This window comes from Lynx canadensis, chromosome E2 (assembly GCF_007474595.2).
Source record: "Lynx canadensis isolate LIC74 chromosome E2, mLynCan4.pri.v2, whole genome shotgun sequence".
Lineage (NCBI taxonomy): Eukaryota > Metazoa > Chordata > Mammalia > Carnivora > Felidae > Lynx > Lynx canadensis.
In genome coordinates this window covers 761,855-785,020 of record NC_044317.1, presented here as the reverse complement: position 1 = coordinate 785,020, position 23,166 = coordinate 761,855, and the positions used below count along the sequence as shown (strand labels likewise).

Below are 23,166 nucleotides of genomic sequence, written 5' to 3'. Positions count from 1 at the left end.
ACCCAGCACTGCTCACGGTCCGTGGCGGCAAGTAGAGCTCACGGGCAACCGCTTGTGCTGTGACCATGAGCTGCACCTAACGGCCAAGGCGCATCGGGCTGGCGGTCAGGTCAGGAAGAACTTCCACTCCTACCACACAAACTCACGAGAGCTTCTCTCTGTTTCAATACCGGATGGCATCGTATTCTGGGTCCAGAGGGCACCCTCCAAGCTTGCTGCTCGGGTGGGGTCCCTGGTGTCGCCAGTGCACAGACAGCCGGCAGAGGGGCACCCGGTTCTACCATCCGCAAGACTTCTGGTCCCTGTGCTTGGAGGACACAGGCCAAGTGCAGCCATGCACACCTCTCCACAGTGATTACCACCTACGCGGACACCCAGCTCAGCATCACATCCAGGGAACCTGAAACTATGACTTGCAAGTTCAGTGTTTCGGCAAGTCACAAAGCGACCATTTTTTTCTATTTACAGGTGTTCAAACTAAAAGAATAAACCATTAAAATCTACACCTCTGTTCATGTAAACACTACCTGTGGGGCACCTGGGTGGCTCAGTGAACGCACTGAGCATCAGACTTCGGCTCAGGTCATGGTCTCGTGGTTCGTGAGTTCAAGTCCCACGCTGGGCTTGCTGCTATCAGCCCAGAGCCCACTTTGGATCCTCTGTCCCCCTCTCTCTCCCCCTCCCCCACTTGTGCTTTTCCAAAAATAAATAAATATTTAAAAAAAAAACACTAGTTTTATTATTATAACATGCTACTTTCAGAAATTATTTTGTTTTTGGAAACATAATTCTGAACTCCTGTTTTGCAACAAGCATGAGTGTAACACTTACACACGCTGCCAGGGGTCAGGGCCGGGAGACAAGTCTGACTCACGTGCACACACTCTCCCCTACCCCTGGTGAAGTGGGAGCCGCTACGAGCCCTGCTCTGCAGAGGCAGGGACCCTCTACCAAAAGAGATGTTAACAAAGCAAGAATCACACCAGCTGTCAGCTGAAACTAGCTTTATGCTAAAGAAAGGTTTAAAAACTTATCTGATTATTTTAAAGCTTACATTTTCATAGAGTTTTATTCCCATGTACAGGGCCACTTAATCTCAGAAGAAATCTTTAAGATGGGTGTCACCATTACCGCTTCACAGGGGAGGAGCCCAAGGACTGAATGCAGAAAGCCAAGTCACAGAGCAGCCCGGCACATACAGGCTGTCTCAGACCCTGTAACGGAGTCATGCTTGAAACAACTCAGGGCGGGACCAGTCCAGAACCATCCAAACTGGGCGCCTAAATGATGCTCAGACAGAGACGAGAGCACAGGATTAAGTACTCTGGGATTTAGCAAGCCCACCTCTTCTCCTACCTGACCTAAATGGCTCATATTCGACCTTAGGGGGTCAAAATGAAAATTAATTACTGATGTGAATAACCGTGAAAAACTACTAGAGAGCCTATAATCATTCTGTTTTTCAGATTCTGCCTTTTGATTCCAGGAATGGTCACGGAGGGCAGACCTCAGCAAGCGGCACACACTGCTGTGGGCCTGGCCCTGCTGCCACAGCGGGGCCACTCCCCAAGAGGGGGCCCGGCCTCCCTGCAGCCACAACATGCCTCTCATTAACAGGAACCTTTATCTTTATTCAATCCAAACACTAGTCTTTTCTTTAAACAGTCTTTTGTTAAAAAATTATTACAGTCAATATTACCTGAGTATTTATGGTTCAACGGAAGTAATAAATGGCATGAGACACCCTGGGTTATTCTTGTGATATGGTCAAAAAAGTCAATCCTTCCTATGTTGAAAACCTTCTAAATGTTAACACATCTATTAACTCCACACCACTGGGCCAGCCCAAGAATTTGCCGGCAAAGAGTTGCTAGTAACTTGTTTTCTTTTAATCAGGAAATACATTATTTTGAATCACCAAAGACTTACTAAAAGCCTAATTTAAGTGGCGTTTCCTTTTTCCTCGTTATAAATTAAGACCAATATTACAGTTTTCAAACAAACACAGAGCTCAGCCTCCCGGTGTGAGTGGGTTCGGTTCTCCCTCTGCCTCACCTTTTCCTTCTCTCCCGGACCTAGTCTCTCCGTGGTTGCCCCACTGCCTATGAGGACCACACACACACACACACACACACACACCCCACCACCACCATCCCCCCCCCCCCCCAGGGAAACTACCCTGGGGAACTCCCCGCAGGGTGTTACAAAGCACCCCACCACCCCACCTGATCAGCAACACCTCCACTGGCCACACTGGCTTCTTTCTAAGCATTAACCATCCTGCAGATTAAGGGAGGACAATTCGAGGCCTATTCTCAGGGACATCCAAGATTCCCGTGCCATCAAACCTTATCACCATTTCCAAGGAAATACTTTGGTCAAGTCAAAGGGACAGGCCAGGAAGCTTCCACGAGGCCTGATTCAGCGATGGCTGAGATAAAGGACACTCCACACCAAAGACACAGAGGGAAAGGTCTCTTTCATGTCTGCTAGGAACAACAATGCAAAATGGGTTAACACATCTTTGGATGGTCCACTTTAAGACACTAATGCCTGGTGTAGGTATGAGACACTAAAATCGACCGAGAGTTTTCTTTTCAATTGTTAGCGATCTACACTCCAGAGGAAATAAATGCCTTCCAACGCAACAATCTCCCCAAGGTGGGGAGGGGACTCTGTCCTGGAGCAACAGACGCTGCACCGGACCTGAACCTGGTGTCTTCAGGGGTAAAGTTGCCCCTCCTCTCAAAAACCTTGCCAGTGGTTCCCAGAAGGAAGCAGCAAGTAAGCAGGGCAACCTGGCCAAAGATCGCACTCCTTACCCACCAACCACAAGAGCTGGCCTCAAACTTCTAGGGATACCGCCAGTAGCTGCCCAAACACACAGGACACCAGACCTGAGCACAGCCAGGCCCCCACTGCTTCCCCCAGAGGTGGGAACAATCCTCAGACTCAAAAAGCTCTTCTTCACGCCAGGTGTTCATGCAATGTGTACAGAGCACAAAACAAAGTAGTCGGTACAGGGTCCCGACGGTCTCCAGACCCCTTGAGCACAGAGCACTTTAGATAAAGAGGTTGAGCAGGGGCCCCTGGGCGGCCCAGTCCGGTGAGCGTCACTCTTGATTTTTGGCTTCGGTCATGACCCCGGGGTCGTGGGATCGAGCCCCATGTCAGGCTCCAAGCTCAGTGTGGAGCCTGCCTGAGATTCTCTCCCTCTTTCCCTCCCACCCTCCTCCCTTTTCCCCTGCTCAGGCTCTCTATCAGTCAACCAATCAATCAATCAATTAATCAATCAATGAAAATAAAGAGGCTGAACAGAAATAAACCCCCTTCGCGGGCCAGTCTACCAGCCTGGGCTCCACAGAACCGTGTCACTGGGATACCAGAGTGCCGGTTATCAGCCCACAGTTCACCACCACTTCTCGGAGACACCCTCATCTGAGTGAGGTCCTGAACAAGCCCCACAACACCCAGCCAGCACTATCAAGCCCGAGAAGGCCCACGTGGAAGTCCAGCGTGATTTTCATGCCCCTTCTTACAAAGCAAAGCAAATAACAAACTGATGAATGGCAGTGCAATAAAATATTTACCGATTCCATAGCTGAAAGCTGACGCTGATGAAGACTGTATCTGAAATCCAAGGGGCGCGTCCCCGATCGGCGCTGTGTGTTCTGAAACGAGAGAGCAACATCAGCTTATTATACGTCTCTACCTCAGGTCTCTGTCTCATCTCAGTCTCTCCATGAGGGGAAACCACGTACTTCCCTGCCGGCTTCCTTCATGTCACGGAACTAAGCACAAGAGGGTTTGAAACGTGTGTCTGGCTGGTGTGGGCTACAAAGGGAGAACGGGCCCAGGAAAGATGCTCGCGCTTGATGATTTGCGTCAGGACACCATCCAAATGGGAACCTCTGTTCTCAGTAATGCTTCCTGGAAAGCAGTGCCCGGAGAGGCCAGATTCAGGAAAGAACCCTCAGTGGCCTACGGGTCTCCTTGGAGATGGGGCTTCAGGACTGGGACCTCGAAGGGATCATTCAGAGACTTTTCTCTTTACGTGGAATTTGACGGAAATCTCCCAATTACTAAGGTTTTGTCAAAGTTCTGCATTTTGCATCTTCTAGGGACATCCTGTTGCGGTCAGAAGAAAACGCAAATTCTCCCTCTGGCTCACAGAGCCCCGATGACCACCGGCCTCCCACAGCACCTGCTGCCCCCCACCCCGTGTTCAGCCTCCACCTGGAGGCCTGAACCTTAACAAATAAATCAAGTGGCCGCTGTGGCCTTGTCAGTAAGAAAAGGAGAGATTACGGCACAGTATCACGAAGAAACCTGGCTGAATAAAACTGTATCATCTCCTAGGAGGGCTCTGAGACCTTCAAGAGTAAACCAAGACAGTAACAAGAAAAAACACCACTAACTCACAACCCTTTTTCCACAACCCCATCAGAACATCACACTCTCTTCTGTCTCCAAACACATCAAAAGTATGGAGTCACTAAGGGACTCACACTGGTGGACAAGAGGCAGGAGAAGGCTCTGTCTCAGACACGGCATTCACATGAAGCAGGATCCCAAGTTCCACCCCAGGGTGCTAAAGATCTCTGTGGTGTCTTGGCCAGTGCTTACAGCTGGGTGTGTGTTTCAAACACGGAGCAAGGGTTTTCTGTCCCCGTGTTCCTGCACAGGGTTTCTCGAAGCTAGCACGAACCTCAAGCACTGGTAAACACAAGCAAGGAAAAGCAAATTCCAGTACACCACACAGCTTGGTTTTATTGAAAAGCAACAAGTATGTGATTGAGCTTTTCAATTTTCTTACAAAGACAGTTACGGGGGCGTCTGGGTGGCTCAGTCGCTTGAGCATCCGACTCCAGCTCAGATCATGATCTCACAGTTCCTGAGTTCAAGCCCCATGTCGGGCTCTGTGATGACAGCTCAGAGCCTGGAGCCTGCTTCGGATTCTGTGTGTGTCTCTCTCTGATCCTCCCCTGCTTATGCTCGCACGCTCTCTCTCTCTCTCTCAAAAATAAAATAAACGTTAAAAAAAAAAGTTATAGAACAACACAGAATGCATGATGAATGCCGACACCAGGAATACAGCAAATAACAACATCTACCATTACAGTGTTGAAGAAAACTGAGGTAGTCTTAATCCAAGGTTTCTCAAACTCAGCAGCAGTGGCATTCAAGGCTAGGTCACCCTCTGCATCCTGGGCACTGGAGGAAGGTGCTGACTAGCAGTCCTGACCTGGAGCCCACCAGATGCCAGCAGCACCCCCCAGGCTGTGACCACCAGAACATGTGGGGACACTGTCACAAACCCCCCTGAAGGGCAGAGAACCAGGGCTGTACATCCACCTGCGATTTGACAAAAAAGGAAACCAAATCAGGTTTAGTTGTCTGTGGTCATGCAGGGAATTCAAAGCAAGTTGCAAAGAGCACCCAGGTCTCCTAAATCCTGGCCTAAAAGTCTTTATCAGTCTAAGGGAAAATACTTTAGGAATTAACCCAATTATGTCTGGAAGACGATGTAAATTAAGAGCCTCCAAAACATTTATGCCTTTTGACAGAGAAACCCCATTTCTGAGGAGTGCACATGGAAGAAACATTCTGATACGGAAACAGCTTCCTGTAGCATACATGTTCACATCAAAACCCCTGCGGCCACGACAATCAGGCTCCGTTGTCAAACAGAACTGCAACGGACCACACCGTTATTGTAGGCTTACAGCTACAGGGGTTCACAGGGCACGCCCCCCCCCCCCCCCGCCCCCCAGAAGTAAAGAGATCGGTGAGGACAGAGCACAGGCGAAGACCTCGGAGACGTGAAAAGCCAGTGTCCGACACAGCTGGTGGGTGACTGGGAGGGGCTGAGGAAGCATTCCACAGACGGGGCAGGGGCCCACCCCTGTCTGAGGGCAAGGCCGTCACGATGCACAGCCTCGAGGAGAATCCACCTAAAGCAACAGGGAGATGTTCCCGCCGACGGGACTGGCAGGATGCACAAGGCAAGAATCACAAGTGCCAAGGTCTGATGTGTGCAGTCTGTGTGAGAAAAATGACACAGATTCTTTACTTTTTATTCATTTATTATGAGAGAGAGCGTGAGTGAGGGAGGGGCGGTGAGAGAGACAGAGACAGACTCCCAAGCAGGCTCCACGCCGCTCAGTGCGCAGCCCGACTCAGGGCTGGATACCCAGGACTGTGAGGCCGTGACGTGAGCTGAAATCAAGAGTCAGACTCTAAATCGGCTGAGCCACCCGGGTGCCCTGAAAATGAGTTTTTAAAATAAACAGATGCACAGCCATGAAGAAAATCAAAAAAGGGAAACTCTGTAGACCAAAAACTGGGTAATTCCAGAAAATCAGGAGAATCAAAGCATGAAATCAAAGCAGAGAAAGTGACTGGGAACGCACTGTGAGAACGGGGGGCGTGGCGGGAGAGGGCACAATCACAGGAAGTGTACAAGACCACATTGTACAAAATCAGCTGGCTTGGGGAACCTGGGTGGCTCAGTCGGTTGAATGTCCGACTTCGGCTCAGGTCATGATCTCGCGGTCTGTGAGCTCGAGCCCCGCGTCGGGTGCTATGCTGACAGCTCAGAGCCTGGAGCCTGCTTTGGATTCAGTGTCTCCCTCTCTCTCTGCCCCTCCCCTGCTCGCTTGCTCGCTCGCTCGCGCTCTCTCTCTCTCTCTCTCTCTCTGTCAAAAATAAATAAACACTAAAAAAATTTTTTTAAAAAAACAAAAACAAAACCAGCCGGCTCTTCCCAGGCAGGACCAAACCAGACTCCACCAACCACCACTCCGCGCTGCCTTTCAAGAGGTTCCCCAGCACCCCGACTCCCTGCTCACCCTCAATATGGTACGTCACCACGAGGAACAGTCTTTTAGACATCACGCACACACACACATCTTCAAATCCTGATTAATGAGGACATAAAAACAACTTTTCTGAGGGTCTAAGTCAGGAAATAGTACCAGTTATCTCCAGCTCTTAGCAAACTCATCGAATTCCAAATCAGCATCATGCTCTAAGGGCAAAACTCAAAAGAAACACGAATATGCTGGTATCTGCCCATCTCTGGAGTGCACTGCTGACCTCACCATTTTATGACAGGGTCACGGGCAATGGAAACATGAAGATAACAGAAAAGGGGGCGGTGACTGTTCCACCTCATTGGTGTGAAGAGGCTCCAGCAAAATGATGTCTCATTTACTTGCAATCTCCCACAATGCTTACCCGCTCTACTCCTAGAAAGTGAACAACCTGAGGACAGACCACGGGACACCGTGTACCAGCCTATCTTCCGTTACACAGGAACTCAGAGTCAGGAACAGCTCCCCTCGTTCTAGGCAAGTGCTCTCTACTCCCGCCCCTGGAGCCCACGGAAGACAGACCTTAACAGAAGCCACATACCAAGCACATCAGGGACACAGACAGGAAGCACGAACCCACCCTCCACCAGGCACAGCAAAAGCCTGAACTGAACGGGGCCGTCCAGCTAGAAGATTCGCCTTGAAAAAGGAACATAAAACCCAAAGAATATACACACACACACACACACACACACACACACACACACACACAAAAAGCACAACGCAGCAAAGCTACCGGATACAAGATCAGTGTACAAAAATCTGTTGCGTTTCTATCCTCTGGCAAGAACAAAATCTGAAAGGGAAATGAAGAAAACACGGTTTACAACAGCATCAGAAAAAATACTTAGGGACAAATTTACCCAAAGAGGTCAAAGACTTGCACACTGAAAACTCTGCCTTAAGAAACTAAAGATGACCTATGTGCGTGGACTCCCGTGTTCGTGGACTGCAGGAACTAAGACGTCAGCACGCCATGAAGACATCGACAGAGTCGCGTGCAGTTATAGAATGCTTTCCTCCGGGGGTGCGGGGGGAGCTCAGTCAGTCAAGCCTCGTGGTTTCGGCTCAGGTCACGATCTCACAGTTCGTGGGTTTGAGCCCCTGCATCGATCGGGCTCTGTGCTGACAGCAAGGAGCCTGCTTGGGATTTTCTCTCTCCCTCTCTCTCTACCCCTCCTACACTCACTCTCTCAAAAATAAATAAATATTTTTTAAAAACGTTTTCCTTTAAACATCCTATCTAGTGCAACTTACAGAACTATAAAAGTTTTCCAGGTTTTTCTTTTCCTAAAAGGGTGATTTTTTTTTTTTTTTAATACTAGAGAGAAACTCCTCAGACTATCAACCTCTAAAACAAGGGGATTAAGATTTGAGAATCCCTAAACCTCTTTAGTCCTAAAAGTTTAAGATCCTTCAATATACAACATAACATTGTTTCCTTTAGAAACACACCCCCAGGGGCACCTGGGTGGCTCAGTCAAAGCGTCCAACTTCAGCTCAGGTCATGATCTCGCAGTCCAGTCCGTAGGTTCAAGCCCCACACTGGGCTCTGTGCTGACAGCTCAGAGTCTGGAGCCTGCTTCAGATTCTGTGTCTCCCTCTCTCTGCTCCTCCCTGCTCTCACTATGTCTGTCTCCGTCTGTCTCTCTCTCTCTCTCTCTCAAAAATAAACAAACTGTAAAAAACAAAACAAAACAAAACACCCCCAAAGGGGGTCAGTGGAGTAAAAGACTCTTGATCTCAGGGTTATGAGTTTGAGCCCCAAGTTGGGTGTAGAGATTACTTAAAAATAAAATCTTTAGAAAGAAAAACACACTCTTTTCCTTCAACGTATTCTTTTCATGGAGAACATGAACCCACTGCAATACTTTGTACGGCTGGACTCCTAGGACGCACGGCACAACACAACCTAAGGGGTGGGGAGGGAGCTGGGGGAGGCGCAGGGCTGTGAGGACCCACCTGGCGCCCCACGGAGCTGAGACAAGCGGAAGCAGGCGTGCTCAGCTCCGATGCTCCATGTTTCGCCGACTGTACTGTGCCGTGTAATGAGGACAAAGCTCAGGAAGCATCTGTGGAAGGAGCAACCTGTGATCAGGCGCTCTGCACTGCAGCCCCAACCCCAGCCCTGTGGGGTGAGTCCACTGTCCTGAGGTCCAGCCCATGGAATGAGAGGAACATTGCCAGAACCAATTAAACTGCTTTCTTAAGAAAAACAATGGGGAGTTTATTCTTTACATGGTATCTTTTCCAATTTACTTTTAAGTTTATTATGAAAGAGAGAGATGAGACAGCATGAGTGGGGGAGGGGCAGGAAGAAAAGAGAGAGAGAGAGAATCCCAAGTGGGGGCTTGAACTCATGAATCTTGAGATCAGGACCTGGGCGGAAACCAAGAGTCGGATGCTCAACTGACTGAGCCACCCAGGCGCCTCTCTTTTCCGTGTCTATCTGGAAATTTTTTTTACTTTTTAATTTTTTTAAGTTTATTTATTTATTTGGCAGGGCGGGGGGGGGGGGCGGACACTCCAAGTAGGCTCCATGCCTTCAGTGCAGAGCCTGATGCAGACTCACAAACTGTGACATCATGACCTGAGCAGAGATTGAGTCCGACGCTTAAGCGACTGAGCCCCCCAGGAGCCCCATCCACAAATCTTAATGCTAGTCTGTGCTGGCTGGACCCCTCCGCTTCTACTTTCTGTCCCATCACGAAGGCAGCCGCACACCTGCCAGGAGAAGGAGAAGTGGCGAGCCAGCCAGTCGTCCAAGCCCCATCCGAGGCTTTGGGCAAAGCCTCCCCGGCCAGCAGAGTCCACATCCAACTCTGTCCTCCCATTGACACAATGTCCAAACCCAGGGAACTCCCACTCGGGTCTGCTTCTTGGTTAGGAATCCTTTAGAGAATTCTGGAGTAGCCAAGGTGAAGTGCAAAGGACAAGTAAAAGCAAGCTGGCCCGAGTGCCTGCGACCTGACACCCAGGTGCACTTACATCCCTTCTGTATGAGGTCTGACACGCAGGATGGTGGCCCCAGCGTGTCCCCACCACTAACCTGTGCCGCGTCCTCCCAACACTTCACTTACCTCGTGACAACCCTACCGGAACAGGACCGTTCCATTTCTCTGATGAGAAACCAGGTTCTAAAAGGCTGACTCATTTGCCTCAAAATCAGGATCAAACTCAGGCAATCACACACACCACCTGCCCCCCACCCCCATGTACACAAGGCTCCTGGAGAGCATTTCAAGTCCACGACCGAGACAAAGCCCTCCCGCGCCTCCAACGTGACACAATACTGGCGCTGACAAGGAGGGAGCTCAGGCCGCAAGCATCCAGGGCAGGCCCGCTTCTCCCTCCCTCTGCACCAGGAGTGGAGCTGCCGCCCTCTGCGCCCAACCGCCCCCACCCCCTTCTCGAACCACTCGGGTTTCTCTCCCCAACTCTATTAACACTTTGTTTCACAAGCCAGACTTCCTCCTCCACTTGCTCCTTAAATGTGGCTCCCCGCCTCTCTCTGGACGATCTTATCTGCCTCTGTGGCTTTAATAACCATGCTGTCAAATCCCTTCTGCTTCTCCAACTCAGAGCTCCCCAGTGAACTCTCCGAGTCCAGCCACGTCACAGCCACAGCCACCGGCACACTACAGTGCACACGTGGGCCCCCAAGGCGGCTGTGACTGCTGTGTTTCCCGCCCCAGGTCCGGGTACCAGTGTCTAGATACTCATCCAAATTAGAAACCTGTTGTCCCCTTCTCTCTGGTGCTCAAAAGTCACCTGACAAGTTCTGTCAATTCCAGCTTCTCAGCACACTCCTCCCCGCTGGCCTCGCTCCTAACTCAGCAGATGTCCGGATTTCTTCACTTATGCTATCAAGACAGCATCTTTACCTCTACTCCGACCAACTCACCCCACACTGAGAACTGAACTTGGCAGGTCTGAATCACCTCTCTCACGCCTATGGGAGTCACTGCACTAACAAGTATAGTATGTTAGTGTTCAAATTTCAAATCCAGAGTGAGAAACATTTTACATCACGACACACACAGACACACACACACGGGGCTGAGTCAGTTAGGCGTCCGACTTGATTTTGGCTCAGGTCATGATCTCACAGTTCATGGGTTTGAGCACCACATCCAGCTCTGTGCTCACAGCTATGGAGCCTGCTTGGGATTCTCTGTCTCCCTCTTCCCCACCCCTCCCACCACCACCCCCCACTCTTTATCTTTCTGTCTCAAAATAAATAAACATTAAAAAAAGAAGAAGAAGAAGAAGAAGAAGACACACGTACACACAAAGACACAACTGCAGGGAGCTGTCCCGCACAGCGCCCGGGTGTCTCCCACTCGAGCCTGGGCCGGCTGCCGTGTCGCTTGGTTTTTAAAGCAGGTGCCTCCCACCCAGCTGACTTCACGGGCCGTCAGCTTTCCTAGAGTGGACAGGCACTGTTCTCTACTTTCTCCTCATGCTGCCGTCCTTGGGAGACCTTCCCCCAGTGCCGCCCCCCACCCCGCCCCCCACGCTGCAGGGCAACCACTGAGCTAACCTCGCAAGTCCCTGCAGAGCCCAACACCGTACCCAGGGTCACACGGGTACACCAACACTGAGACCCAGCGCACAGGAAGCCCTCCACCGGGAGCCTCAGAGCACAAACCCGCCGGCGTACTGGCCAGCCTGGAAACAAGCCTCCTCACGCAGAAGCGCGGTCCCAACAAGCCTCCAGCCTCTGCCTCTGAGAAGCTGTGCGCTTTGCAGCCAGCTCATACTCACTCTTCGATCCGGATGAAAACTCACCTCAAATACACGTAGTTTGGGACAAAACCGATTAGAAATTAAGAATACACAAAGAAGGCTTCCCCCGCAGAACATTTCACTAGAAGCCCCAGCTGAGTGAGTGGCCAGGCCTGGTCACCTCCTAACCCTCAGGCGATTCATCTGGACACAGCTGGCTCCTCAGAGTTTTCTGATTCTGCATCACCTACAAATTAGTACGTTTCTTTACGTAAAGTGTCCAATTTCTCCTTCAGGTTACTGCTTCCCGACAGTGCAAAAACCCCTCTACGTGCCAAGTTACAGACCACTTTTCTCCTCCACCTTACTACCACCTACAAAGCTTTCAAAATGTATTATTACCAAATGGAAAAGAAGCATCATGGGCGCCTTGGTGGCTTAGTGTGTTAAGCGTCCAACTCCTGGTTTCAGCTCAGGTCAAGATCTCACGGTTAGTGACTTCGAGCCCCACGTCGGGCTCTGTGCTGACAGCTCGGAGCCTGGAGCCCGCTTTGGATTCTGGGTCTCCCTCTCTCTCTCTGCCCCTCCCCTGCTCGTTCGTGTTCTCTCTCGAAAATAAATAAACATTAAATATATATATATATATATATATATATATATATCGCTCACCAGTCCGAAGATTAAACTCTTTGAACTCTCAAGTTCAAAGATCTCCCTCAAGGAGCAGCGAGGGAGAGAGACAGGGATGAAGGGAGAAAGAGGGCACCCAGCCCACAAGGACGCACAGAAACCAGTCACACTTGGAAAAGAGCCAGAGAGATGTTTGGGATCAGCACAGGGCAGTAATGCTCACTGGCTGTTGTCTGTAACCACAGCGCCTGAGGGGAGACACCCACACAGGACGCTGGCCTCCAAATGCAGAAGCTTCCAGGAATTTAAGACCCCCCACTGTCCTGTCCCACGCACTAGATGGAAACAGGGCCCAAAATGCAAACAGGCATTGAAGGCAAAGGGGATGCCTGCTGAGTCTCAAAGACTTAAATCACCTGTGATTTATCTCCTACATATTTCTACCCCAAAAGATGCCTCTGCGAGTCTGTCGCTGGGGGTAAGGATGGTAAACTGTTAGTTTTGTGAAATGCTTCCCCAGCAAATCTAGTAATAATCCCTGATCTAGTCCCACTGTCCCATCCAAACCCCCAATTATGCAACTGTGGAAACAATCGCCAGAAAGCAGTGTTCCTCAAACTTGAGAATTCTCGTTACCCTTCCCTCCAGAAGTTTAAGAGGCCTCATTCGAGGAACAGGCCAGAGAAATGAGAAGATCCCACCCACGTGCCAGGAGTAGCGGGCTGCCCGCGGGCTCGTGTTACGACATGAAGGGCCCGGGCTGCTGGTCTATGGACTGTGCCACCCTCCACACCCCACGACAGAGGTCTCCTGGGTCCAAATCTGCTCTGACGGACAGGATCAAACCGCTACTTATTAAAGGCTGGAACGCGGATGGGCAAAACCAGACTCACGCAGCCACACCACACATGACATCAGAGAAGGAGACTCCATAATCTTCTGGCCTCTAGCGATCTAATGGGTGAGGAGCTACCTACTGCTAGGGCCTGGGGTTTGGGGGGGTGCCCCCACCTGAAGATCGCACAAATGTGCAAGAACGAAGGGACTGCAGGGCCAGTGCAGGTGCACGTCGGGTATGTCCATCAGCGTGCTGACTCCCCTTCAAGACAGGACATCTGCTCGGAGCGCAGCATCCGCCTACCAGCCGGCCACTGCCACGCCTTCACAAACCAGCATGCTTTCAATTTCCTCAGTTCAAGGAGTAACGTGTCTGTCTCACTTCCATTTCTGCATTTAATTCCATAGGCTAGCAATGCCCTTCATGGACAGAGCTCCTCAAATGTCCAGAAGGACAAATGTATTCTAGTAACGTAGCTGAACCGGTGCAATGACGCATTTTGCTGCCAAGCAGAGAAGACACCGACGCATCCACGCGTATCCGCCCACCAAACTGACAGGAGACACCCCAAGCAAAGCAGGTGATTCTCCCCCTTGACAAGTGGAGTAAAACTTTCCTCCATTAAAACCTGAAAATTCAAGTTAATTCCTGGTAGAAAATCAACAGGAACCTCGAATAATGGCTGCCCTGGCTGTTAAGAGGGAACAAAGCAGGATGGCCATTCAGCAAGAGTGAAACTAAAGCAGCTGAAGAGGAGGAACTAACATCTGGATGCAAATGCGTGAGCATCAGGGCGACCAAAGCCTCCCTTCTGGATTCACCATCAGAATATTCCTTCAAGAGGACTTCCTTCAGAATTAAAATAGATAATTATTTTCAACACTGCCAATTAAGTGCAAGATGCAACCAGAAAGCTTTGACCACATATCTGTTTCAACTAAATTACTACAATTATCTTAAGTAATTAGCAAATGTCAATTGAGACATCCCGAAATAAGGGTCAAAAAATGGTACTTTTTTTTTTAAAGGTTTATCTATCTTTGAGAGAGAGCGAGAGAGCGCGCGTGCAAGCAGGGAAGGGGCAAAGAGAGAAGGGGACAGAGGATCCAAACTGGGCTCCACACTGACAGCACAGAGCCCGACGCGGGGCTCGACCTCACGAACCGTGAGATCATGACCTGAGCCAAAGTCTGACGACCGACCAACTGAGCCACCAGGTGCCCCAAAATGGTGCTCCTCAAAAAGAGTTACGTTTAGCTCTTAGGTGGACTAACTTCCTAACTCTAACTGAACAAAATTCTGAATTCAATGTACATTTATCAACAGTATCTTAAAAGTGATGGGGGAGGGAACTGGAAAGTGGGGGAAGCTCAAAGTGGTTTCATTTAAACCAAAGACGGCAGGGGGCCTGGGGGGCTCAGTCCGGTAAGCGTCCGACTTCGGCTCGGGTCACGATCTCACAGTTCATGGGTTCAAGCCCCGCATCGGGCTCTGTGCTGACAGCTCAGAGCCTGGAGCCTGCTTCGGATTCGGTGTCTCCCTCTCTCTGCTCCTCCCCTGCTTGTGGTCTATCTCTCAAAAATAAACATTAAAAAAAATTTTTTTTTTAAACCAAAGATGTTAACAGTCAATATATGAGCACTCGTCCCCAGTCTCCTAAAAGGTGACATGCAAAAAAGGAACAGTGTAAACAAAACTCATATCTCCTCAAATCTAACCATTTTTAAAACAGTGACATAAACTATGTTTAATTCCTTGAGGAGAAGCCCATAATTAAAGACATAGGACACACACACACACACACACACACACACACACACACCTTAGGGCAAATCTTGTTTCTAAACTAAGAACTGTCCACTTATAAAGGGCGGGGGGGACAGGACACAGCCAGCTCTCATTCCATGAGTTAAAGATGGTGCTTATGTACCCTACAACACAGAATAAAAGTGAAAGGCTGTAAAAAAATCTTTCAATTACACACCAAAAAATGGAACACGTGTGCCTTAACACCTGATTCCTTCCCTCTGACATTTGCGAAAACCAGCAGGGCCACAGCGGCTGTCACCGCCTCCTGCAGCGCCCCTGCTCTGCGTGTCCAATCCGCCTACACCTCCTCCTCCTGCGCCTGGTGCCCACTAACCTCCCACAGCCACTGTCCCCTCTGAACCAACAGCCCTCTAAATCCTAGATCTCAAGCCTGGCACCTCTCATCAGACCTCACTCCTGTGACACACCTTCACAGGGGCGCATCTAGCTGGCATGGGAAACTCGCGCACTCAGACCCGGGCCTCGCCCGCCCCCTGTCCGGGCCACACTTCCATACGTCCCGTGTGCTCACTTCCCTCCTGTGTCCTCTGTGCCCTCCTGCAACCAGCCACCACAGGGCACAGTCATGCTGTGGCCAGGGTATTTTCCTGAAGATCAACGTACTGCCAGCTAAGACTAGAGACCACAGCGCAGGTCAGAATTATGACCGTGCCACTGTTTGCTGGCAGTGGCCCTGGCAGTGAACTGCATACGTTCTAACAGCCTGTTTTCTCACCTGCAGAAAGAGAAGTTCCTGGATACAAAGTACGAAATGAACACAAGGGAGTCAACCGCATTTCTAGGCACCCAAGCCCCAGCTGCAACACGGGATGGAGACAGGTGAGTGCCACGCGCCAGAGCCCCAAGAGTGCAGGCACACCAGAAGCCCCCGTTCACGACAGGCAGCACGGCAGGTGAGCCAGCGGAGAACGGTCACGCAGGGAGGAGGCCTGGTCGACTCCCATCCACATGAGAATGATGGAGGGGCGTCTCCGTGCCCCACACCGTACGTGGACACTAATCTAGGAAAGAGATTAAAGACAAAAAGTACACAATTTCCAAAAGGCACAGGAAGCTATCTTTACGTCCCTGGGAGAGGGATGAACTGCTTCACCAAGATACAACGGGTCACGAAGCACCATCCGGAAGAAGCGTCCTGCAGAAGCTGTCACAGTCCCTGCAAGGGGACTCGTGTTCCAGTCACCTCAGAGGTAAACACAACCCAACACTGGCTTCGTCACGCATCGACTGACCCTCCCTCTGCAGCGGGCCACGCTGCCTGACGCGCCCACCGGAGACCTCTTTCAAACCTGGGTCGAACCTCTCAAACCCCGCTGCTCTATCAACGAAGTTTATCTGACGCGCCAAACCCTGTCGTCATTCGCACCACCTTCCCGGCAGCTTTGCCACGACCGCATTCGATCCCAGGAAGCCACTTTCTCTGCTCCTCCGTTAGAAGCAACTCCTCCTCTGTTCAAGTTTTATCATGAGACTGCATAATTTAGCCCCATCCTCGACCCCCCTTCTAATCCCAGCCCTCGTGTTTCCTGTCATCTGCAGTGACTTCCTCCACTAAAGTCTTGAACCCCTCAGAATCCTCCATGAAAACATTAATCTCACTGCCCATTTCCATCAGAGCTCTTGGGATGACCAGGTACACTGTCAATGAGCTTTAATATTTTGAAAATAATCTTTTTTTTCCTGAGCAGTAGGTCTCAACAGGGGCTTACACTATTCAGGAAAGCATCTTGTGAACAGACGTGCTGTCACCCAGGCTTTGCTGTGGCACTTACAGGGCACAATCAGTACGGGCCCGAGGACTTAGGGAGTGGTCGGTGAGGGCTGGCTCCCACACGCGGCCCCTGACAAGAGCGTCAGCCGGTGGTGAGGCTGGGAAGCCAGGCACTGACCACCCCTCTCCAGCTACCACAGTCCCAGACGGCAGAAGGCTACTTCGTCTACACTGAAAACCTGGGTTTACTGCAGCCAGACGCGTGCATTGGTGGCCTCGGCTAGATCTTCTAGATCATCCGCCCCAACTCCCATCCCCGCACGTCGCCTCTCCATCGCTGTGCACTTTTGCACTGTGGAGACGGCCTCCCTCCTTAGGCCTCGTGAACCACGCTCCGCCACTGGCTGGAAACTTTCCTTCTCAGCTTCCTCACCTCACCTGTCTCGGCCTTCACAGAACTGAAGAGTCAGGGCCTGGCTCCGGATTAGGCGCCGGCTCCCGGGAATATTGGGAGCTGGCTGCTTCCAGCTTCTCTCCGGACCACCAAGACTGTCCCCCTACCAACATCAAGGCTATCGTGCTTTCTTATCGTTCGTGCGCTCGCTCGCGGGAGGAGCACTTTTCATTCCTGCAGGAGCTTTTCCTTTGCGTTCACAGCTCAGCTACTGTTCAGTGCGAGAGGCCCCGGTCCGGCCTATCTCAGCTTCTGAATGCCTTCCTTACTCACTAAGCTTGGTCATTTCCAGCTTTTACTCAAAGCGAGACTCTTCCTTTCACTCGCACGGACAGACCATCACAGGTAGTGGCTGGGCTAATTTCGGTAACGTGGTGTCTCGGGAACCAGGGGGAGGCCTGAGGACAGGCAGAGAGACAGGGGACTGGCCGGGCGGTGGGGCAGTCAGAACACACAACAGGTATCAGCAGCTAAGCTCGCTGTCCTCCACAAGGCACGGTTTCTGGCACCCCAAAACAATCACAACAGTAACATCAGAGACACCGATCGCACCAAAGATCACTGCAACAGCACCAGCAAATCATGAAAATGCTAGAAGTACCGCAGGAATTACCAAAATGTGACCCAGAGACAAAGAGAGCAAATGCTGCTAGAATAACAGCACTGGTAGACCTGCTCCCCGCACAGTTGCCAACATCTCCAATCTGTAAAAAGATACCGTATCTGCGAAGTGCAATAAAACGAAGTATGCCTGTATACGAGATTTTGAAAGCCAGCAACACCAAGCAAATGCTTTCACTTCTAGAGAGAGAAAACCATATGTGCCCTAAACACTGCAACAAAGGAAAAACAGGTAACAAAGTCCTCCACCGAAACAGCGATTTAGGCATGAGGGTAAGGAATTCCATCTTAAGGGCCCCTGGGTGGCTCAGTCGGTGGAGCCTCCGACTTCAGCTCAGGTCATGATCTCGCGGTCCGTGGGTTCGAGCCCCATGTCGGGCTCTGTGGGGACAGCTCGGAGCCTGGAGCTGCTTCGGATGCTGTGTCTCCCTCTCTGTCCCTCCCCCGTCCATGCACTTGCACACACACTCTCTCTCTCTCTCTCTTGCTCTCTCAAATAAAAATAAACATCTAAAAGTCTTTAAAAATAAATGAACATTAAAAAAATTTTTTTTTTCAAATGAGCTTCCTATACTATACATGTGCTAAAATTCTCTGGGGGGATGTCCTAAATGAACTTTCATTCTAAAGAAACTAAAGACATTCTCAAAACAGGCTATATTACACAGACTTTTCTTTAAAAAAAAACAAACCTGCAAATCCAAGGTCAGAATACATCCTAACATCTAATTATAAATGCAATCATAAAGAAATCAATTTAAAAAACAAAAAAACCTCTTTCAAAGATGTGCAAACCTGAATCGAAAAAATTAACCCTGCCCTGCAATTTAAGCATAGGCCTCCTGCAGCAATCTTTGCAACCTAGTGTTGCCACAGTGACTCCATGGCACCAGCCATTTACAGCACCTCATGGAAAGTTGCTTTCCCAAGCTCTCCTTGTAAAAAGCTTCCCTCAAATCATCCAAGATCTGAGCCTGATGATGTATCTGCCGGCAGATTTCAAAACAATCTATTGGGGCGCCTGGGTGGCGCAGTCGGTTGAGCGTCCGACTTCAGCCAGGTCACGATCTCGCGGTCCGTGAGTTCGAGCCCCGCGTCAGGCTCTGGGCTGATGGATCAGAGCCTGGAGCCTGTTTCCGATTCTGTGTCTCCCTCTCTCTCTGCCCCTCCCCCGTTCATGCTCTGTCTCTCTCTGTCCCACAAATAAATAAACGTTGAAAAAAAAAATTAAAAAAATAAAAAAAAAAATAAAAAAAAAAATAAAAAAAATAAAAAACAATCTATTGTAGTTAAACTACAAATTAAAACTCTAAAAGGGGCACCTGGGTGGTTCAGTCGGTTAAGCATCTGACTTTAGCTCAGGTCATGATCTCACAGTTTATGAGTTCAAGCCCCATGTCAGGCTCCGTGCTGGCAGCTCAGAGTCTGGAGCCTGCTCTGGATTCTGCCCCTCCCCCGCTTGCGCGCGCGCTCTCGCGCGCTGCGCGCGCTCTCTCTCTCTCTCTTCTCTCTCTCCTCTCTCTTTCTCTCAAAAATAAACAACAGGGCGCCTGGGTGTCTCAGTCAGTTAAGCGTCCGCTTGGGCTCAGGTCACGATCTCATGGTTTGTGGGTTAGGGCCCTGAGTCAGGCTCTGTGCTGACAGCTTGGAGCCTGCTTCAGATTCTGTGCCTCCCTCTCTCTCTGCCCCAACCCACTCGCATTCGGTCTCTATCCCTCTCAAAAATAAATAAACATTAAAAAATTTTTTTAAATTTAAAATAAAAAAGAACATTTTTATCAAAGTCTAAAAGTTAAAAATCCTCGCACTAGAAGCAAAATCAAGATCAGCTATGACCAAAATTCTAGAAAAAAAAAAATTTTTTTTAACATTTATTTATTTTTGAGAGACAGAGAGTGAGCGGAGGAGGGGCAGAGAGAGAGGGAGACACTGAATAGGAAGCAGGCTCCCGACTCCCAGAGCCCAATGCAGGACCCGAACTCGTGGACCGTGGGATCATGACCTGAGCCGAAGTGGGACGCTTAACTGACTGAGCCACCCAGGTGCCCCCCCAAAAATATACTTTTGAAAAGTAAGAAGCGTTAACTCACCAACGTGGGAAGAGTCAGACAGATGTGTCCACGGCGTGACAGTGAGTGCCCAGGACAAGGGTTCAGGAATCACTGAGCACAGGAGCCAAACCAGCAACAACAGGCGTGGAGAGCAAGAAAGCCCTGCAGAGGCGGGGTGGGCCACCCACAGGCGGTGGTGCCTTGGAACACACACCAGGGTGCATCTACACTCTCCGCCCTAGGGAATAACAGTATTCTGCACGGTCTTCTAAATGGTTAGAGCATAATTAAAGGGACAGCTGGGTGGCTCAGCCGGTTAAGCGTCCGACTCTTGGTTTCGGCTCAGGTCACGATCTTACAGTTCGTGAGTTCGAGCCCCGTGTCAGGCTCTGCACTGACAGTGCAGAGACTGCTTGGGATTCTCTCTCTGCCTCTCTCTGCCCCTCCCCTGCTCGCTCGCTCTCTCTCTCTCTCTCTCTCAAAATAAATAAATAAACATTTTTAAAAAAAATAAATCAAAATTAAAACCTATGTTTTGGGATGTGATGGAGTAGTACCTACCTAAAGCACAAAGAAGCAGCTCTATTTCAGAAAGCCGCTTATTAACAAGAGATTAAAATTCTTCCTTTGTAAAGAGTTTTGCTCAAAAGTGATCCCGAGTAAAGAAAACTCTCTAACCTTCTCCCTAGAAACAGCTTATCCAGACACACTGGTTTTGTCTGTCTCCATCTCTGTCTGTCTCCCAATTCCTCCAGGTTTTAGGCCAAATCAATTTTTTACTTTGCTGGCCTGTGTCATTCAAAAGCGGTTTTACAAATCTAAGATTCACTTTTTTTTTTTTTTTTTAACTTTTAAGTCAACCTTATGACCAACGTGGGGCTCGAACTCATGACTATGAGACCAGGCGTCGCACGTGCTTCTGTCTGAGGCGGCCAGACGCCTCTAAGACTCACTTTCGAGAGAAGTGCGCAAGCGGCTCACGGAGGAGATGTGCACAAAGGGCACGTTCCCAACACACCCCTGCTTCCAGCAGCTTCCCCAGGCCCTGTGCCCCGCTCCCACCTCCAGCCCCCTGCACAGCCGCTGCACTCCTGGCCGGCCTCCAGCAGGCCTCTGGCACTCCTTCCAAGGGGCTGTCACGGTCACTAACCACTGTTACGAAGCAGTCTCTCTGCCTCTTTCATAACAAAGACAATACGAATTTTCCTCCAGCCAGGAAATATGTCAAACATTTAGTATTCCAAATTAGACTTGATCTTAGTCAGCAAAGAGAACACATACCTGTACTCCAGGGCATCAGGGGCCCTGCAGGCAGGGAGGAGGTGGGAAACACACAGAGCGCTCCAATTCCTAACACGAACATCCCGCCCCCAGCACCACCCTGTACTAGGAGTGTCAACACACACGTGCAGAAGGACACCAGCCACACACACCCTCCCCACCCAGAGGCCACCAAGCCTGTTGAGCCCTTTCAACCAGGTTTTGCAAGCAAGAGACATCAATTTATTAGGGACGGTACTTACGAGGAACACCCCTTTCCACGTATAAAGACACACAAATGAGATGGATTAGGTGAGGGCAAAAAGCAGTGGTCTGTTACCAAGACAGGTTAAGAAACACGTTGCACACGTGCTGAGGGATGGGACCGAGAACCCAAACGGGTGCAGAGTGAACCCACTTGGAGAACAGAGGTCTGTCCTGAAGGAGAACAGGAGCAGAATCGTGCACGTGTGTCACCAGTGTGTGAGGACAAAGTGCCCTGTCCAGCTGGACGGGATAAGCGCGAGCGGTAAACCTGAGGGTCAGGTACACGGTTTTAGGAGAACATTCAAACCTACTGAGGGTGGGACAGAAGCTGATGGAAACTTCAACTCTTTCATCAGTAAGAACATGGCGGGGGGGGGCGGGGGGGGGGGGTTGCTGCGTGGCTCAGTGAGTTAAGCGTCTGACTCTTGGTTTCGGCTCAGGTCATGATGCACGATTTGTGAGTTCAAGCCCCACAGTGAGCTACACGCTGCTGTCAGCGTGGAGCCTGCCTGGGCTTCTCTCTCTCCACCCCCTCAAAAATAAATACATCAACAGTAAGATAGTAACAGTAACACAGAGATGTTTTACCAAGGAAAAGTAGTTGAATGATTTTTATACTCCCACCTAAAAGAACAAGACTCAAAACAGATAGCTATTGGTGTGCAATTTTTAAAATTACAAGCGGAACAAACAACACACTCTACTGAAAGCCTCCACATCAAAAAGACATGAGCAGAAGAATTTATCAATAAGAAGGTAAGTCTTCACGCCCAGAGAATGCTCTAGCTACGGTTTCCCCCTGAATTGTAACCCAGAATAGATGGAACACTGCTCACCCGAGTTTCATGGGCTTGCGCATCAAAGACCTTTGCTGAGCAAAGCAGCTGCTAAACCTTTCTGAAAGGTTCTGTCTTCAGAGAACCTACTTTGGGGAGGGGTGCAGGGGGTACCTGCTGTCACAATCAGCAGCTTCACTGACTACTTCCCCAAAACCCGTCCATCCCTGCATGCACGGAAAATCCGGTCCCCAAGACCCGTCCGTCCCTGCATACATGGAAAATCCGATTCAACCAACAACACTAGAAGAGCCAACTGGTGATCATCGCGCTTTTAGCCACTGCCTCTACTCCCAAAAGCAGGAAAAATAAAATGATGCCAGTGGACCTGAAATTATTACGGACCACTTCGGGATTTCTTAGTATGCAAGGTTACTTTTAAAATTCTTATAAACAATCAATTACGAAGAACCAACTGAAAGACCCTACTCTTTTGCCAGTGTCTCCATGAAGTGCATCAGCGACCGACCTCAGGGAGCCTAGAGGAGGGGTCTGCAGAAGGGAAGGAACCCACAGGGGACGACGCACCAGGGCTGGCAGGGGCACACACAGTACCACGACCCTGCTGGACCCTGAGCCACTCAGCTCACACGGCACCTACCGTGCAAAAAGCACCTAGTCCTGCTGGCCTCCAAGGCCAGGGCCAGGCACGGGTACAGGGGCACAGGCTTACTGCACCCCGTATCTCCCCAGAGCAGGCCCAGCTTGGTGGGGGCAACTGTTCACGGCTGATGCCTTCCCAGACCCTACCTGTGTGGCTTGTTTGTAAAAGGAAAACGAAGCTGTGTGGACGTGGCATGAATCGAGCCCTGCAGAGGGAGGGAGCAAAGTGGACAGCCCCACCCCATGCTGGGCACTTGTGGAGAGCCTGAACACTCCGGCCTCAGGGGGTCATCACAGCACCTCCATGGGACAGATTCCACCATTCGACACGCACCTCCCTCAAGGAGACCAGGCCGTGCGAGTGCCAGGCTCACTGTTCCTTGTCACAACAGAAGGACAGTCAAACCTGCAGACCGCGTGAGACTCAGAAAAGTACAACACTGAGGCGACCATCTCCCAGGA

The 23,166-nt window shown here is 50.3% G+C and overlaps 1 protein-coding gene across 2 annotated transcripts in view; it reads right to left on the bottom strand.

Moving 5' to 3' along the window:
- Positions 1-23,166, bottom strand: part of ANKRD11 (ankyrin repeat domain 11) — a 180,619-nt gene that overhangs the window by 107,440 nt on the left and 50,013 nt on the right. For both annotated transcript variants that reach the window (XM_030298538.1, XM_030298537.1), the window contains exon 2: positions 3,591-3,671. The gene's annotated coding sequence lies outside the window, so the exon portion shown is untranslated. The remainder of the gene's footprint in view (positions 1-3,590; positions 3,672-23,166) is intronic.